The sequence below is a fragment of the Coturnix japonica genome, chromosome 3 (genome assembly GCF_001577835.2).
Source record: "Coturnix japonica isolate 7356 chromosome 3, Coturnix japonica 2.1, whole genome shotgun sequence".
Lineage (NCBI taxonomy): Eukaryota > Metazoa > Chordata > Aves > Galliformes > Phasianidae > Coturnix > Coturnix japonica.
Genome location: NC_029518.1, coordinates 72760921 through 72777868, shown reverse-complemented (window position 1 = coordinate 72777868; position 16948 = coordinate 72760921). Strand labels below are relative to the sequence as shown.

General features: G+C 38.9%; 1 long non-coding RNA gene across 1 annotated transcript; it reads right to left on the bottom strand.

The window, feature by feature from the left end:
* Window positions 1–7175: 7175 nt before the first annotated feature.
* LOC107312022 lies at window positions 7176–16609 on the bottom strand. The gene is made up of 2 exons (XR_004306784.1): window positions 16521–16609; window positions 7176–7948 (listed from the first exon to the last, which is right to left on the bottom strand). It is a non-coding gene; the product is annotated as an uncharacterized LOC107312022 (long non-coding RNA).
* Between the last annotated feature and the right edge of the window lie 339 nt (window positions 16610–16948).

Below are 16948 nucleotides of genomic sequence, written 5' to 3'. Positions count from 1 at the left end.
AGACAGTTGCAGTCATACCACAGATGAAGTGCTTTTGTTGTTCTGCTACTATTGCATTTGGAGAGATTGGCACCACCTGGAACCTCTAGCAGAAAACACTACAGGAAATGTAAGGTTGGCCCTTAGGGTTTTGGATATAGAGGATCCAAAGCTCACTATATTCCAACTGAGAGAAAGACATTGGCAGCATATGAAGGGGTTCATGCTGCTTTGGAAGTGATTGGTAAGGAAGCACAGTTCCACTTGGGGTGAGAGCAATGTATAGTAATGAGACGCTTGAAGTGTTCCAAGGATCATTCCAGCATTTGTATCTACATCACATTAACCCTGACAGTTTTAAATGTTTTGTGTAAAGTAAAAGAATGTCAAGGAGAGATCCATTTTGGAATAGTTTGTTTAGAGCTATGAGCAATTGCTATTTAATAAAATATTTGTTTGTTTGTTTGTTTGTTTGTTTGTTTGGATATTCTAACACAGATAAGAACATGTTGTCTTGCAAAATGGCTGAAAAGGAACAGTAGTGAGACAGACCAGAAGATACAGCTGAAATTACATGAAGAGTTAGATATGGCCATATGGCTTTGGTAGGGTGCAATTATGGGCAAATCCATTTGTGACCACAAATTGTTTTAAATCATTTTTGTTCGTAGCTAATAACTTGCCTGCTTTTGGTGCAAGAAGTTTCTGTTTTCCCTGAACTGTTCATTCCATAGACTAGTTGTTGATGTTTTCATCAGAAGATGGAAATGTACAAATGAGTGAAAAGAACAAATGAGCAATGCCCTGAAACGCAGAACTTATCAAGTGCTTCCTGTTCTTCTGCAAGATTTAACTAACAGATTCCTGGGAATATGTTCTGATACCATGTAAATATAATAGAATATTTAAAACTACTTGCAGTATTATAATTTTAACGAGCAACTTGGATACATTTTGATTTCTCCTTTTCTAAGATGATAAAACGTTTTTGATTTTGCTTTTTTGCTTGCTTGTTCTTAAATATCACTCTCATCTGGAATTTCATAAATCCTAATCCTGAACTCTTGAGGACAACCAGCAATCTGCCTGGACTCTTTTAAAACCACATTGAACATGGGCCCTATTATTTCTGTACACTGGAGAGAAAAGCTTCCCTTGAACTTTCACAGCATCTAGTTCTGCTTCAAACAGACTGGAATTGTTTGCCATCTTTTAGTGTTGTTTGATTGCTGTGTTGCCACTGCATTGCTGCTAAATGGGTGACCTGCTCAGGTGAACTGCTGAGCTAGTATGGATTTCCATCCACATCATTGTTCTTTCTATCAAACAAGATCCTGTGGTCAGGGTTAGTTCTCTTTGTTTAAAATGAATGTGTTATTTTGCACTGATTACTGTAATTTAAATCTACTAGTAACAGAGGAAGAGGTTATTACAGATTCTCACAGCTCTTTTGTAGCCAGTACAGCACAAATATTTTTCCCCTTTTGTTGAAATAATGTTTTGCTGGCTCCAAAGACAGGCTTATTTCAAATTTGTAACTAATTTGTATTTGATGCACATGGATGGTGTTCACAATTGTTTTAAAGCAGTGATGCAGAAGCATTATTTGTTACTTGCTGTCAAGAAAATCTATAGTACAGCTTTTCTATAACATTCTTTGATTTTCATCTGTCATCTCTAAGCAGACAAAACGGGCATTGGCTGCAGCCCACAGAGAGTTAATGTAAAAGCATGCTGAAGCTTCTACAACTTTCAGAAGTCTTCTTTCTCTCTAATAACACTTCTCTTTCTAAAAGCTCTGGTGTCAGCTCTTCGTTCAGCACAGAAGAACTGAATTGCTGATTTCTTCAAGAAAGGTGAACATTAATTTTAATTTTGTAAGGGGTAGCTCCTTGGCTCATTTAAATAATGCTGTGCAAGTACCAAAGGATCTTTGTCTGAAGTCTCAAAAATTTATCAGACGCTTACTTCTGTGACCAGGAAACTTCTCTTGCTATTCCTAGTACTACCTATACATGGATCATGCAGAGAAGAGAATGGACCTAAAAATAATAGGAATGGGTCAAGTGAAACAGTTGCAAGTATGCCACGCAGTTTTACTATGAATTAATAATGAATCTTGTTTATATTCTTCATTTGTACATTGGAGCAGTGAAAGAGATTTAAATGCATGCAATCACAGACACGGGATGGCTCAGCATTTCCTGTTTATCTGACAAGAAAAGATACCTTTGTCCAATGCCAGATGTAAATAATTTGTTTGCTACTTAAAAACATATTTAGCTGGACACTGGCCAGCAGGGTAGGATATTGCAAAAGTGGTAATGTGCAATTAAATATTAGGAAAACTAATCAAGACTTTGCAGGGCATGGGAAGGAGCTTTAGAAGTCAATTTTGAAGGTAGGTTATAGAGAATTGTTTGTGGTATTAAGTTCATGAGCTTTGTAAAGTCATGCTTTGAAGAAATTGTACCTTTGGTGGCCCTACTGGCTGAAGAAATTTCTCCTTCTCTCCTTGACCAGTAATTCTTTCCCTTTCACTAAAATATTTTTTGTTTTGAGGGTGGTTACATTTTTTATCCAGTTCAGTGATCCAATTTAGCTCAATCATAAAAGCTGTGGTGCTTGGCAGGGGCATCAAGCTGCTGTGAGGGGCAGGTGGGAGCAAACTGGGTGGAGTGAATGGGCGTGCAGACACACTGCTTATGAAACTGCATTAAGAGGAAAATACAGATGAATTTGGGAAATTAAGAAGAGATTACATCTCAAACAAATATCCATTTATTATTTTTTTCATTAGCACACCTGAAAACAAGACTTAGCTATGACTGTATTTCAGGTCTGGGGAAGTGTCCTGTCAAAAAATTAGACAATAAGATATCTGCAAATAACCTAGAAGCAAAGCTTCTTTTAAATAGAATAACATGTTTCTGTCATCTTTTTCTTTTACTTTAAAGCCTGTTTAGTGCTAAGAGTGATTTCAGGAAACCCAGCAGAATTGAGGCAATTAGTTTCCTGGGAATTATGATCCAGAGCAAAGCAGAGAGGCCATCATTTACCCAAGACCCCCAAAAAGAGCAACAAGGAAGGTGGGATGGAAGTTCTTGGGGAACACAAGCTGTGAGGACCTTCTTCACACTCATCAGGGTATGGAGTGTGATAAACTGTCCTCAAAATCATGACAGATGTTTGTTAAGTAAGTAAAGATTAAGGGTATATGAATGTCACTGTACTGATCTGCATGTCCCATCCTGCTAATCTAAATGAATCAATAAGGACTTCTGTCCTTACCTGCAGTAAGATGATGTGCTACTTGCTTTAGTAGGACATAAATGTTTAATTTGTTGTCTAGCCTAACAATTCTGTGGCAAACTACCAATTAGCTTTGAATATTTAATAACTTAATCTTTCATAGTTGGTTAATTCAACAATACTAGGGATGACAGAAAAACAGTCTGTTGGCCAGCAATAATTTCTCAGCACAGCAGACATTTGTATGGAAACAGAATGCATGGTGACTGATTGATGCTCAAAGAAACAATCTCTTCAAAAGTTACAAGCTCTCAACATAGAGGCACTGCATTCACTTTGTTTTATTACTATAGAGAAAACCAAGACTTAAATGACTTTCTCCCAAACTTTGTGAGAAATAAGAGGTAGGAAGAAACTCAAAAGCAGTGACAGAGGCCCTGATGTAAGTAGTGACTCTGCCAGCAAAGGAACTGGATTTATCTTAAAATTTACTGTACATGAAAACTGAGCTGCACCTCACTGAAGACAAAGACAGAACAACGTACAAAACAGAGAAAAAATAAAGTTCTCACATTTTTCTTCTGTAAATGTTTGAAAGGAAAAGGAGGCACAAGACAAAGCAAAGGATGAAACTCAAGTAAAGTCAGAACAAATCCAGTATGACTTCAGATGCAGTGAAAAACATCCAGGTAATTCTGGAAGTGCCAAAACTTTTGAGTACATTATTTTCCTCTGTGTATTTTCTGAAGCTTTTTGGACCTTCCACTCTGAGCATTTACTGCATGCCTGTAACAAAAAGGGCCACTTACACAAGGTGTCTCAGTCCTTGTAGGTGTTTCTCCCATATGTGATGTGAGCCCTTGCCCACTTCTTTTTAAAACTTGAGCAAATTAGGAGTTGCTTGGACAGTAATTTTCTCCAGTTTTCTCTCTAATTTTCTTCAGGGTCTGATAGAGGCTTAAGTCTGAGGGCAGGCTATACAGGTATTTCATCATTAGGGATGAGCAGTGTTTCATTCAATTCCAATTTCCCTTTAAATATAAGCTGTGAACATTGTTTAGCTCTGTCAAGGAGTGATACATCAGGCACTTTGCTTGATCATGGGAAGACTCCGGCTTCTTGATCCCAAGGAGAAGGAGATGCCATGCTAATGTTCTGGTTCAGGATTTTGCCAGTACATATCCTCTTGCATATGATTTTATGACCTGGTATTTTTGAGAGCTGAGAGATGTATCCTACAGTCCTACATTTCAGTGTTAAGAGCTAAGAACAAGTTCTGAGATAATTGTCAGAAGATGTACTGGCATGTCACAAATGAATTAGGGAATGACAGTCACATTTCAAGGTTGCATTCCTAGCATGAGCAGAAAGGGGAGTCTGTGTGAGTATTCAGGGGAACTTAAGTACAGATGTTCATAATATAATCCCAGAGAAAGGCTATCTGCAAAAACAAACAAAAGAAAACCCCAAATAAATAAATAGGGAACATGAGCAATATTATTTTAAAATACATTTATCACAGCAGTCTAATGCATTTTAGCTTTTCTCTCAGGCTCCCATATCAAACCTTCTTTCTGTCCCAACATCCCAAATCATAAGCAGGACTAGCACAAGACAGCATTGTTCTGTATTCACCCTGTCTTTGAGCTTGTTTTGATTTTACTGTTTTCTGTCTTATCCCCTCCATTCATCATCTTTTTTTTTCAATTTGAGAATCCAAAACCTGTCCAATCTTTTTTCATATGGGAATGATTTCACACATCTGCACATGATAAACTTGTCCTTCTCTGCAGATTTTCTAATTCAGAAACTTCCTTTAAAAGAAAGCTGACAGATGCATGCAAAATTCGAGTAGTGGCAGGAGTTACAGATTTGTACATTGGCCACTACTGCAATGATAACTTCTTGTTTTGGTCTCCAATTCAATCCTATAACTGCATTTGTCTTTTGAGTTCTACTGAGCATTGAGTTCATTGGTAGAGTTGTTAAGTATTGCCCATAGAGATCTGAGTGGTAATAATCTACAGTGAGTTCTTCGCTGTGTGTTTGTGCAGTTGTGATTATTTTTCCAGTTGTTGCTGCTTTGTGTTTCTCAGCGCTGCACTGCATCAGATCTCAGCTGACTCCAGCATCCTGTGCTTGGAAAACTTTCTGTAGCACTTTTCATTAATTCTGGTTTTGATTATTCTAAATCTGTAAGATCAGAAATCCTCCCTGCCCACTTCCTATCCAGATCATTAATGAATGTGCTGAACAGTAAAATCACCTGATCTCCATTGTAAAATGTCTTATTATTCCTATTCTTTTTATCTGTCTTTTCATCAGTGTTAATCCATGCATGGAACTTTCTTTTCATACTATGACAGCTTATTTTCCACAAGTCTTTCATAATAGGCCTATTTGGGAAATTTCCAGTATAATGTTTCAAACAGTTCACTGTTTCTGTTCCTTTACTCTTTCAGGGAGCAATACAGATCTGTGAGGCATGACTATCTGCTTCAAGAAAATGTTCTTTTACTCCCTTACACATTTTTACCCATATGCCTCTTAATCCTGTTTCCTACCATGGTTTGCATCAGTTTGCTCAATGTAGTACTCAAGGTTCCTGTTGTTTCCTAGATTAGCCCACAGTGTGTTTGTTTGTTTGTTTTTAAGGGATGTCATATATTCTACTTCATATTTCGCTGTTTAGGTTGATTTGAACTATCAGCAAGTCAGGGTTAACTGGCAGCTTCATGCTGACATTCCCTCAGAACTCAGGTGAAAACCTTCAGATCCCATAAATCCATTCATTTTATTCTGAGAGGTCATTAACAGTTTGACTACTTAAGAAACAATGTAATAATTCTTAATGCTAATTATGAGTGTTACTAACTGCACAAAGAATAAGCACATGGTTTTGAAGGAGTAATGTCTGCTGCTAAAGCAGCTCTGCTGAGTGATTGCATCTAACAGGAATACTGAAATAATGGCAAGAAGTCACGGTGAAATAACAGTGAATGATGCAGGTGGGATACACACACTGAACAGCAAAGGAAAGAAAATCCTGTGGACTCCAAAGGTACACAGCCACTTGCAGCACTTAAAAATGTATCAGAGGTTAACTTTTCTGAGGAATTATTTTTAGAATCTAGCAACAGGATGTCTTGTCAACACGTGTTAAAGTGTTAACACTTTAACACCCACTACATTATGTTATGATGTGGAATACCAGTAACCAAAAATCATAAAACCATCACATGTTGAAACTGAGAAGTCTTGAAATCCTGTTCAGTTATCTAGTAATAAATAAAGTTGCATTCATCTCCTCTCATCAGTTTTTCATCTGATGAGTGTCTGCCAACCTGACTTTTGCTCAGTCCAAAACATATCTTGCTGACACAAACTGGACTGCCATGGTTCTGACACTCTTCATCGTCTGACTGTATCTTTATCTAAGAGTTTTACCCAAATAATTGCAGAGAAATTGCTATTGTTGCCCAGCATCTTTCACTGGAATGTACACCAAAGCAAGCCTACTGCTTAGTTGTTTTTTCCAAGCAAAAGATACAGTAAAAAGATTTGAGTATTTTATAATAAAGGGAAAGAGGCCACTCCTCAGCAGAGGTCTTTGTATCAGGGAAGGGATACAAATGCCTCAGTTTCTTCTGGATTTATACAAAAATATTCAATGTCTGTTTCTCTTTCAAGCCAGATTTTATCATCCTGTGTGCCTCAGTATAATGCCACGTTGTTATATCCATAATAAAAGAGAGAAACTTTTACCTCTGAAAAACAAAAGGATGACAAATTTCTTTTTTACTTTTTTCAGTCTTTCTCAGTGGTAAAGAGACTGTTGGCATTTGTATACTAGGAATTCATTAAAAAATGTTTCAGTGAGCCTGTAAGAGTAATGTAATCTGAAAGAGCCACAGATGCAGAGGCACTCTAATCTAACAGCCATGTAATGGACTCACAGTTTTATTCTTCTTCATTCTCTGTTCACAACAGCAACTCTATGTTGTCTCTTTTCTTCCTCAATGGAAAACCTTTTTTACAAATTCACAGTGCCCTAAATGAGGGAGAGTGGAATTTCCAGAGAGATCTACATGATGACCAGCCCTGCTGTGTGGAAGCTGACCAGATGCCAAAGGGATGATTCCAAACAGGAGTACTGCTGAGCTTGCAAAAGTGGAGATACTGGTGACACTTCTGGGGTTTCAGTGGGGTGTAGAACAAATGGCCAATACTTTCCTCATCAATTTTAATCTCGTAGTTGCCTTTGTTTTCCCTACTGTGCTCTGAATTACTTCCTATAATGCATAATGCCTGTACATGGTGTATAGTTTATGAACAAGATCCAAATACACCATACAGATACTAACCAGTAGTGCAGATTGCCAGTGTGAGGGTTGAAGAGAAGTGATGTTCCAAGGCCTGTTCTAGATCTGACAGCTTTGCAGCATCATTTGTCCGTTATTATGCCCACAGTCAGTTAGTGTGACAGAATCACAAGACTCTTCAACTAAAGATGAGGAAAAAGCCTCCACAAATTAGTGTTCTCAGATCTCATCTCTGGTGAAATGGAAGCAGCAGCTGCTGCCATTTCCATGTCAGATGCTTCCAGCAGGAGCGAGGCACATCTCAGCAGTCATATAGTTCAGGGTCACTGACAGGAAGGAGTGTGCATATCAATACTCCAGAGTTCAGAGTCTTCCTTCTGGCTCCCGAGTGTTTCCTAGCCACAGACACAGAGATCAAAACAGTTACATTACACTGGTACAATGGTGTGTCAAAAGCAGAGGAAGAGTGAGGGGGCAAGAAGGCCCTTATTCTTCCAAAGAGAGAAAGAAAATGTGACACAGGCTTCAATGAACTACATGACTGTGAAATGATAGATATGTAAATTACTCTGTCATTGTGCAGCAGCAAACAGCTAGAGCTGTAAGGCCAGAGATTGCAGTGTGCTTTGTCTAACAGTGAGAAAAACCACCATAAATCTTAAAGCCATCTTTTATTTTAGAAAAGTGAAACTAGCAGAGTTAAAACACTTAAAATGTAAGGTGTGAGGTAGTTGTGCTTTTTTTTTAACTGTATCTTTGTCTTTCCATGTAAGGATAGAAAAGCTTCCTTGAGTCAACCTGCATCCAGGAAAATCTTGTTAACATGAATGTGCTGTGGAAATTGCTGCCTGTTTTAAAATCCACTCTACTTTCCTTAGGATAAAACAGACTAAAAGTGTGAAAGAAGGAAAGGAGAAAGGAGGAAAGAAATAACAGCACAGCAAAATCTGCAGCTCTGCCACGATGCAGACCCGCTTGTTGTTGCAGAAACTGTCACACCTTATCAGCAACCTCAGACTCTGATATATTTTTACCCAAGTCAGGTTAAGCCAGATTTTTTGTCATCCTCTCTGATTCTAGGCTGTGCTGAAAAGATGCTACTTTGTCTAACTAAACCAGTCTTTTCCTCCTCAGAAGGAGGAAAAAAAATGTAAATTTGGGGAAAATGAAATCCTAAAGCGAAGGAAAAGAACACAGAAACAAAAAAAGTAGTAGCAGGTGTTCCAGTTTCACACCTAGGACTTCAATGTTAACAGATGATGATGACCTCATCTCACTCCTTCTCTGGCTCTGGTTTGCCTAGATATTTCTGATCAGAAGGATCATAAAGTTAAAGACAGGGTCATCTTTCCCATTTCCTTATCCTATTTATCTTCATTTGGTTTTGCAAAACCAAAAGAAAAACAGATATATCCAATTTGCCCTAACAAACAGAGGACAAAATTTACCACTCTTACTGGACCTGGTGATGTAAGAAGTAAGTCTCCGCTAGGCTACAAAGAATTACAGAGTTACAGAATTAATTGACAAAATGAAACTTTCATTTTTATTACCTACTCAGCTCATACTGGATGACTGACCTCATTCTGTGCTTTCTATCCACAGAATAAAATCAATCTCGCAGCTACTTTAGAACAACTGTGGTACTAAATCTTTACTCTAACTAAGCATAAACTATTGAAGGACATCTCAAAATACACTTACAATTAAAGATCTAGTTCTGCCAGCAATCTCAGCTTAGTCTTGACCTATCTCAACTAGTCCCATTCTATTCTGATATGTAGTTTTAAGCATCTACTGTAGCTGCCCTCCTTAGAGTTAAAGCATTGCCTGGATACATGAGCAAGGAACTAGCTGCAAGATCATAGACAGAGAGTGGTGGTTAATGGCTCAGTGTCCAGATGGAGATCTGTGACAAATGGTGTCCTCAGGGGACCATTACCTCTTAACATCTTCATTAATAATATCAACAGTGTGATAGTGTGCACCATCAGTAAGTTTGCAGATGACACCAAGCTATGTGTTGAGGTTGACACAGCTGAGGGATGGGATGCCATTCAGAGAGAGCTAGACAGGCTTGAGCAGTGGGTCTGAGAATCTCATGAGATGCAACAAAGCTGAGTGCAAGATCTTGCACCTGAATCATGGCTACCCCCACTATCTGTATAAACTGAGGGAAAAAAAGGACTGAGAAGTAAAAAAGGACTTGGAGGTACTGATGGATGACGAGATGGACGTGAGCTAGCTATATGCCTTTGCAGCTAAAAAAGCCAACTGTATCCTGGGATGCATCAAAAGAAGCATGGCCAGCAGGCCGAGGGAGGTGATTCTGTCCCTCTACTCTGTGGTGTTGAGACCTCACCAGAGTACTGAATCCAAATGTGGAGTCTTCAGTACAGGAGAGACACGGACCTGTTGGAGTGCACCCAGAGAAAGGCCACAGAAATGATCACTTCTCCTACAAGGACAGGTTGAGAGAGCTGGGGCGGTTCTGTCAGGAGTAGAGGAGGCTCCAGGGACACCTAAGAGCAACCTTTCAGTAGCTACAGGGGGGTGATAAGAAAGAAAAGAATAGAGTCTTTAGCAGAGTCTGTGGTGATAGGACAAGGCAAAATGGTTTCAGACTAAAAGAGAGGGAGATTTAGATTGGATATAGGGAATATTTTTTACAATTACGGTGTGAGGCACTGGAACAGGTTGCCCAGAGAGGTGGTGGATGCCCTATCCCTGGAGGCAATCAAAGTCAGGCTGGGTACAGCTCTGAGCAATCTGATTGAGCTGCAGACCACTATGAGAAACCCCAGTGATATAGACCTTGAAACAAAATCTTTCCAGATCCATAATGCAGCACTCACCTGAAATAGCTCATTACAAACAAACAACCACGATTTGCCTGCATGACATTATTTTAAATAAGAAGGAAATATAATAATAAGAGGAGAAAATAATCTCACACATTTTACCCTCTTTTTCCTTTCTGTCAACAGTGAGTTTTGTGAATATTGAAGACAAGCAAGGACTAACATACCCGTTTTTCTGTCTGGGTCAGTAAGATCTTCTTTTCCCTGAGGAGCAAAGGAGGCAGATGTTGGCTGCCAGGTGGTGAAAGGTGGAGGAGCTGTCAAAGTGGATGTAGCATCAGTCCTATTTTTATGCCTGCTTTTTGAGGGTGGATTCCTACTCTTCCTGAACTCTTCCCCTTATAAGAAAGCTTTGTGTGGCAATTGTGGGACAGAGAAGCTGAAACAAGGACGTGGACCATTTCACTGTGTGCTATAAATGAGGTTTTTAATCTCTTACTACAGAAATACACTTTTGTGAAGTAAGTTTCATTGCATAAGTGCATTCACTAGCATAAAATACTGTGGAAGAATAGAGCATAAACGTATCACAGCATTTTTACTTACAGCCATTTGAAGTAAATTGGTAAGGTGAACAGCAAGAAGCAAATGAGGTTTTAATGACTGAAACATCTCCTGCTTCTGAGAGGAAATCTTTGCCTGAGAGAACTATAACTGAGACCACCACAGGAGGAAGAAAACCACAGCTCTCTCCGCTGCCTCAGCAAATGAGCAGTGAAAGATAGAAGATGATATTGGCATGCAGACAGCGTGAGGAGGAAGTATGAAACTTATCCTGCTCCAAACTCAGCTTAAAACAGCAGACACATCAGGGGAGAAGCTGAAGACAGCGTGACTCTAGGAGAGCTCAAATGATACAAGACCTTGGAAAATAATCCTTGTCGTATTTGAAAAGCTTGACAATACAATGTCTGAAATAAATTGCCTAGTTAAAAGAAGAAACAGAGAAGAGCTGAAAGAGAAGAACTGATTTAATGGAGAAGTAAATCTCTGTGCTAGATCTGTGGTGGATTAATTTCTTTGTTTAAAATGGGAAAGTCTCCAGAGAGTCAAATCTTACCACTTAAATAACAGGTTGGCTTAGAAAACAATGTCACTTATAAAACAGAGTTTTTCCTATTTCTAATCTTAAAGAAAAGAGAAAGGAGGAGACCTTTTTTGACCTACATTTATGCAGCAAATTTTTAAACCTATAAACTAACCATGATAGACAGAAAAACTTTGAAGCAAAAACGGCTAAAACAGAAGTTTCATTGAAATCAGACAGAAGCAAAACTTCCTGGGTAGACAAGGAACATTGCAGAATTATTGAATAAAGGACCAGATTATATAATAGAATCATAGAATCACAGAATCATAGAATCACAGAATCACGGAATGGCCTATCAGTAGCCTAGATATTTTGTGGAAAAACAGAACAGAAAGCTGAAACTGGTCCAAGAGACTCATGGAGTGTGTTGAGGATGAATTCTTATTTGAGGTAAGAGATAGCCTGATCAGAAGAGAAGCGCTACTGGACCTCATGCTCACCAACACAGATGAACTACTTGGAAGCAGTCCAGGCTGCAGTGATCATGCCTCGGTGGAGTCTGTGATCTTGAGGGATGTGGGTCTAAAACAGAGTGAAGTCAGCATCCTAAATTTTAGAAGAGCTAAATTCCAGACTCTTAAAGAATTAGTGGGTGAGATCCCCTGGTAATTATCCTTAGGGATAAATAAACTGGTTGGGGCTGGCCCAACACTTTTCATTGAACATAAGAGCTCTTCATTCTCATATGTAAGAAATCAAACAGGGAAGGCAAAAAACCAGCATGGCTTAGCAAGAACCTGCAGGTCAGGCTGAGGTATAAGAAATAAATGTACAGACAATGTAACTGGGGGCATGTGGCTTTAGAAGAATAACAGAGCCCTACCCACACATGTAGAAATGGTATCAGGAAAGCCAAGGCACAGCTGGGAGCTGAACATTGCAAGGGAAATAAAAAACGACAAAGGATTCTATGGGCAGATTAGTCAGAAAAGGAAGATTAAAGAGAAAATGCCTTCTCTGATAAATGAGGTGTGAGAACTGGTAGCAGCAAAAATGGAGAAGTGAAGTACTGTACAGTTTCTTTGTCTTGATCTTCACAGAGAATTATTTCTCCATATTGTTTAAGACTCTCATGCTCCTGAGACACAGGACAGTGTCTGAAGGGGTGTAGACTCTCCACCCATGATTGAAAATTCAGTTTGAGAACACCTGATGAACCTGAGCTTGCATAAGCTTATGGGGCCCAATGACATGCATTCCACAGTCCTGAAGAAACTGACTGATGAAGTCAGTGGTAGGGGATTAGGATCTAGATGATCTTTAAGGTCCCTTCCAACGCAAATCATTCTATCACTCTGTGAAATTGGCAACTGCTGAGAATGAGTGTAAACACACACCATTAAATATGTGTTCCTATAACTGCATCTATCCATATATCTTACAGTTTTGTGTTCTTTGATAAGTGATAATGATAGGAAGCATGAGGTTTTTTTAATTTTATAAACACAGAATAATACTTTAAAGTCGAGTGGATTTAAAGACAATTTGCAAGAGTTGAATGAAACCATGATTTTACACTAGTGTTTCTTGAGAAAACAATATTTCAAAACCAGCCTTGAAAATTTAATTGTAGTTGTCATATCCCAAGTTGCCAATCAAGCTCTTGCAAAGCCTCAGATTACAAGCAGTGCTGAAATGATTTCTCATGCACCTCCTACACAGATGAGGGAGAGTTTATAACCAGCAGATCTTCTACCATAAAGAAACTTCTCCTTGGACATCAACCACTGCCTTTGAGCAGCTACCTCATAAGAAATAAAATCTAACTAAGTGAAAAGGTGGCCACACATTTCAAGCTAAGCTCCTCATGTGAAAAATGGGCCTTTAGCCAAATAACTTATGAGTGATAACAGTACTCAAACAGAGTATTAGCCATGCTGCAAGACTATGTGAATTCTGCTCCCAGAGGGCAGAAGACTTGACATCAGAAAATCAGGTTTTCGGAGCAGATGGACATAATTTTTAAGTCACCCCATCTACTTTTCAATGTAGATTTTTCAAACTCCACTCAAATCACTATTTGACCTTTTATCTAAAGCCTCTGTTTCACATATATTTTAGATAATATATGACTACCTGATTTGCTTTGACAAGCACACTGATGGCTTTGCCATTAGGTAAGCTAAGACAATATTCTTCTCAAAAATATCTGAAAATAAACTCAGAAGAGAATACTTTGACCCTCACCTGACCCACAAGCAATTCAAGTGTGGATTACAGAATACTTCTCTGAAAACTATATGAAAGTGCAGCTACTGTAGGACACCATATTTTGTACATTCAAAGATAGAAGTAATGCATAGGAGGAGAGATTATCAGAGCTCATTTCAGAACACTCAGACTCACATTTAGGTAGCATACCTACTGAAAAGGTGAAGTTTTGCAAAATATCTCATTGAAAACATTGTCATTATGCTGTGTGTGGATCAGTGGCAGTCTTCAAGGATTTGATTACCTCAAGCCAGAGTGTTACACTGAAGACTGTATCAGAGCATAAAATAGACTAGCAAAAAGCAATTATCTTGCTCTGTAATGTGGGCTGTTTGTGTGTAATTTCATTCAAAATAAAGACCGTGAATAGTATGATTGGATTTCATAAGGGAATGCTCTTTGATAAAACTGGAATGGTTGCTGAAAATGAATAGACAAGTAGTTTCCTCCAAAACAGCAGGTTTGGGGGCGTAGACAGTAAGAAACACAAAAGCACAAGTTCTTCCCTTAGAATTTTGCAGAAGAAGGTTCTAAAAGCATTTAAAATGGACAAGAAAAAGAGAAAGAAGAAGGTAACTGATAATACACTTAGAGGGATGCTTAGCCTAAATGAAGGTAATGTGTAGTGTTGTGTTCTCCATGAGGGATGAGGGCTACTTGACTTCGCTTCCGTGCTAACTGTTGTGAAATATACATTAATAATTAATGCTGTCAGCAGCCTTTCATTAAGAAGCATAGTGAAATTCACCTTGCTTGATAAATTTCTTATCAGTAGGCTGCACCAAACATCAGCATAGTAAGGCTCAAATTATACAGACCTTGAATACATGGCTTATATGATAAATAGATAGATAGATAGATAGATAGATAGATAGATAGATAGATAGATAGATAGATAGATAGATAGATATTTCAAGTGAATGTAAATTAGAATTTCAGATAATATCAGTTTCCAATTAACTGTATTATTATACCCTAGTGTTTTTTCTTCTTTCAAATATAGCTCTCAGATATCGCCCCTAAGGAACTTGTTTTGTTGAGAAAGTTCAAACACTAACAGAACAAGGAAAAAAGGAAAGCCTCAGTTTCACTCAAGATGTTTTAAGATTGTTTTCAGATGCTTTTTTCAGCTGTCTTAACTTCTTTGATAATCTGCTGTTAGCAAATTATTTATATTTAAAGCATACCGAGTATAACGTACACATAGTAGTTCAAAGCTCCTTGTGTCATACCATCAGTCCTGCAAACAGTGCACATACTCAGAAAATTCTCCAATATCTCTTAATTTTACTAAGGAAATTAAAACTGGATAACATATAACATGCTTTCAACTCCTAAGTTTAAAAATGCGTTTAAGATTTCTTGGAATTTTTTTTTACAGTTCTGTCTTAATGCTGTGGTGTTTAAACATTTAGCTAAATTCTGCGTATCTACACATTAAGGTCAGACTCAGATTCTCTCTGACTGTCAGCTCTTATTACAGTTTTGTTTATTTCTAACTCTCTCTGACCTCCAATTCCACTGGTTGCTGCAGTACCTTCCACCAGACAGCTCAACAGGCTATTAGCTTCCAGCTGCTTTTCTCCAGTCATGCTGCTTCTTAATCGTTTTTTCAGTAACAGAAACAGAATGAAGAAAAGCTCTTTTCCACACTGTGGATTGTACTTGTGGCTCTTTTCCAGATGACATCCAGTCCTACAATGATAATATCCTAAGTATGTCTCTCTGGTGTACCCAGAGAGATTCACAGCAAAATCTCAAAGGATTGTGGTGGAACTAAAAATATCCACTGAGGTGTCTTTTCCTGTCTGTTGACCATAAAAGGGGTTCCCAGTGATTTGATGAGATGTCTAACATCAAAAGTAGATGTCTGTGAAATGATTAAATCTCTGACTGTTTATAAATGCTGGACTTCCCCTACTATTCATAGAATTACAAAATAGTTTGGGTCAGAAGCACAAGAAAAACGTGGAGATGTTGCAGCAGGTCCAGTGGAGGGTCACAAAGATTATCAGAGGGCTGGAGCACCTCTCCTATGAAGAAGAATTGAGGAACAGGAATGGAGAGGCTTGTTTAGCTCAAAGAGAACGCTCTGGGGAGACTTCATTGTGGCCTTCCAGTACTTAAAGGGTGCTTACAGGCAGGAGGAGGACAGATTTTTTAGATAGTCCAATAGTGTAAGGACAAGGGGAAGCTAAACCAAAAGAGGGGAAATTTTATTTAGACTTTAGGAAGAAATTCTTTACTCAGTTGATTGTGAGGTGCCAGCACAGGCTTCCAAAAAATGTTGTGGATGCCCATTTCTGGAGGTGCTCAAGACCAGGTTGGATGGGGCCCTGGGCATCTGAGCTGGTGGGTAGAGCCCTGACTGAGGTATAGGGGCTGGAACTAAAGGGTCTTTAAAGTCCATTGCAACCCAGGTCATTAAATGATTCTATGATTCTATGAATATCAACTAGTTCCAACCCTCCTATGGTTGTCAGAGGAACCTCCCACTAGACCAGGTTGCTCAAAGCCCCATCCAACATGGCCTTGAGCACTTCCAGGGATGGGGTACCTACAGCTTCACTGGGCAACATATTCCAGTGTCTCATCACCCTTTGAGTAAATAGCTTCTTCCTAATTCTTCCCTTCCATGTGTGCTGAGGAAGCTGGCGGAGGTTATTGCTGAAGCACTCTCTTCATCTCTGAGAGGTCTTGGAGAATGGGAGAGGTGCCTGAAGGCTGGAGGATAGTAATTGTCATTCCAGTCTTCAAAAAGGGCAAGAAGGATAATCCGAGAAACTACAGGCCAGTCAGTCTCACCTCCATCCCTGGAAACATAATGGAACATCTTGTTCTAGATGTCATCCCCAGGCAATTGGAAGAGAAGAAAGTTATCAGCAGTAGTCAGCATGGGTTCACTGGGGGGGGAGGTTGTACTTGACCAGTCTGGTAGCCTTCTATGATGTCATCACTGGCTGGGTGGATGGGGGGAGAGCAGTGGATGTAGTCTACCTTGATTTCTGCAAGACATTTGATACTGTCTCCTACAACATCCTTATAACAAAGTTGAGAAAGTTCAGGATATCCCTATCACCATATGGATGGTGAGGTAGGTTGAGAACTAACTGCCAAAATCAAGCAGGCAACTTAAGATCTTGAGAAATAATTGTAAGGCTACATTGCAAGTATAGCAAGGAAACTCTACTTTGGCACTCTCTTGAGCCCATGTTAGTTCCATGCATAATGCA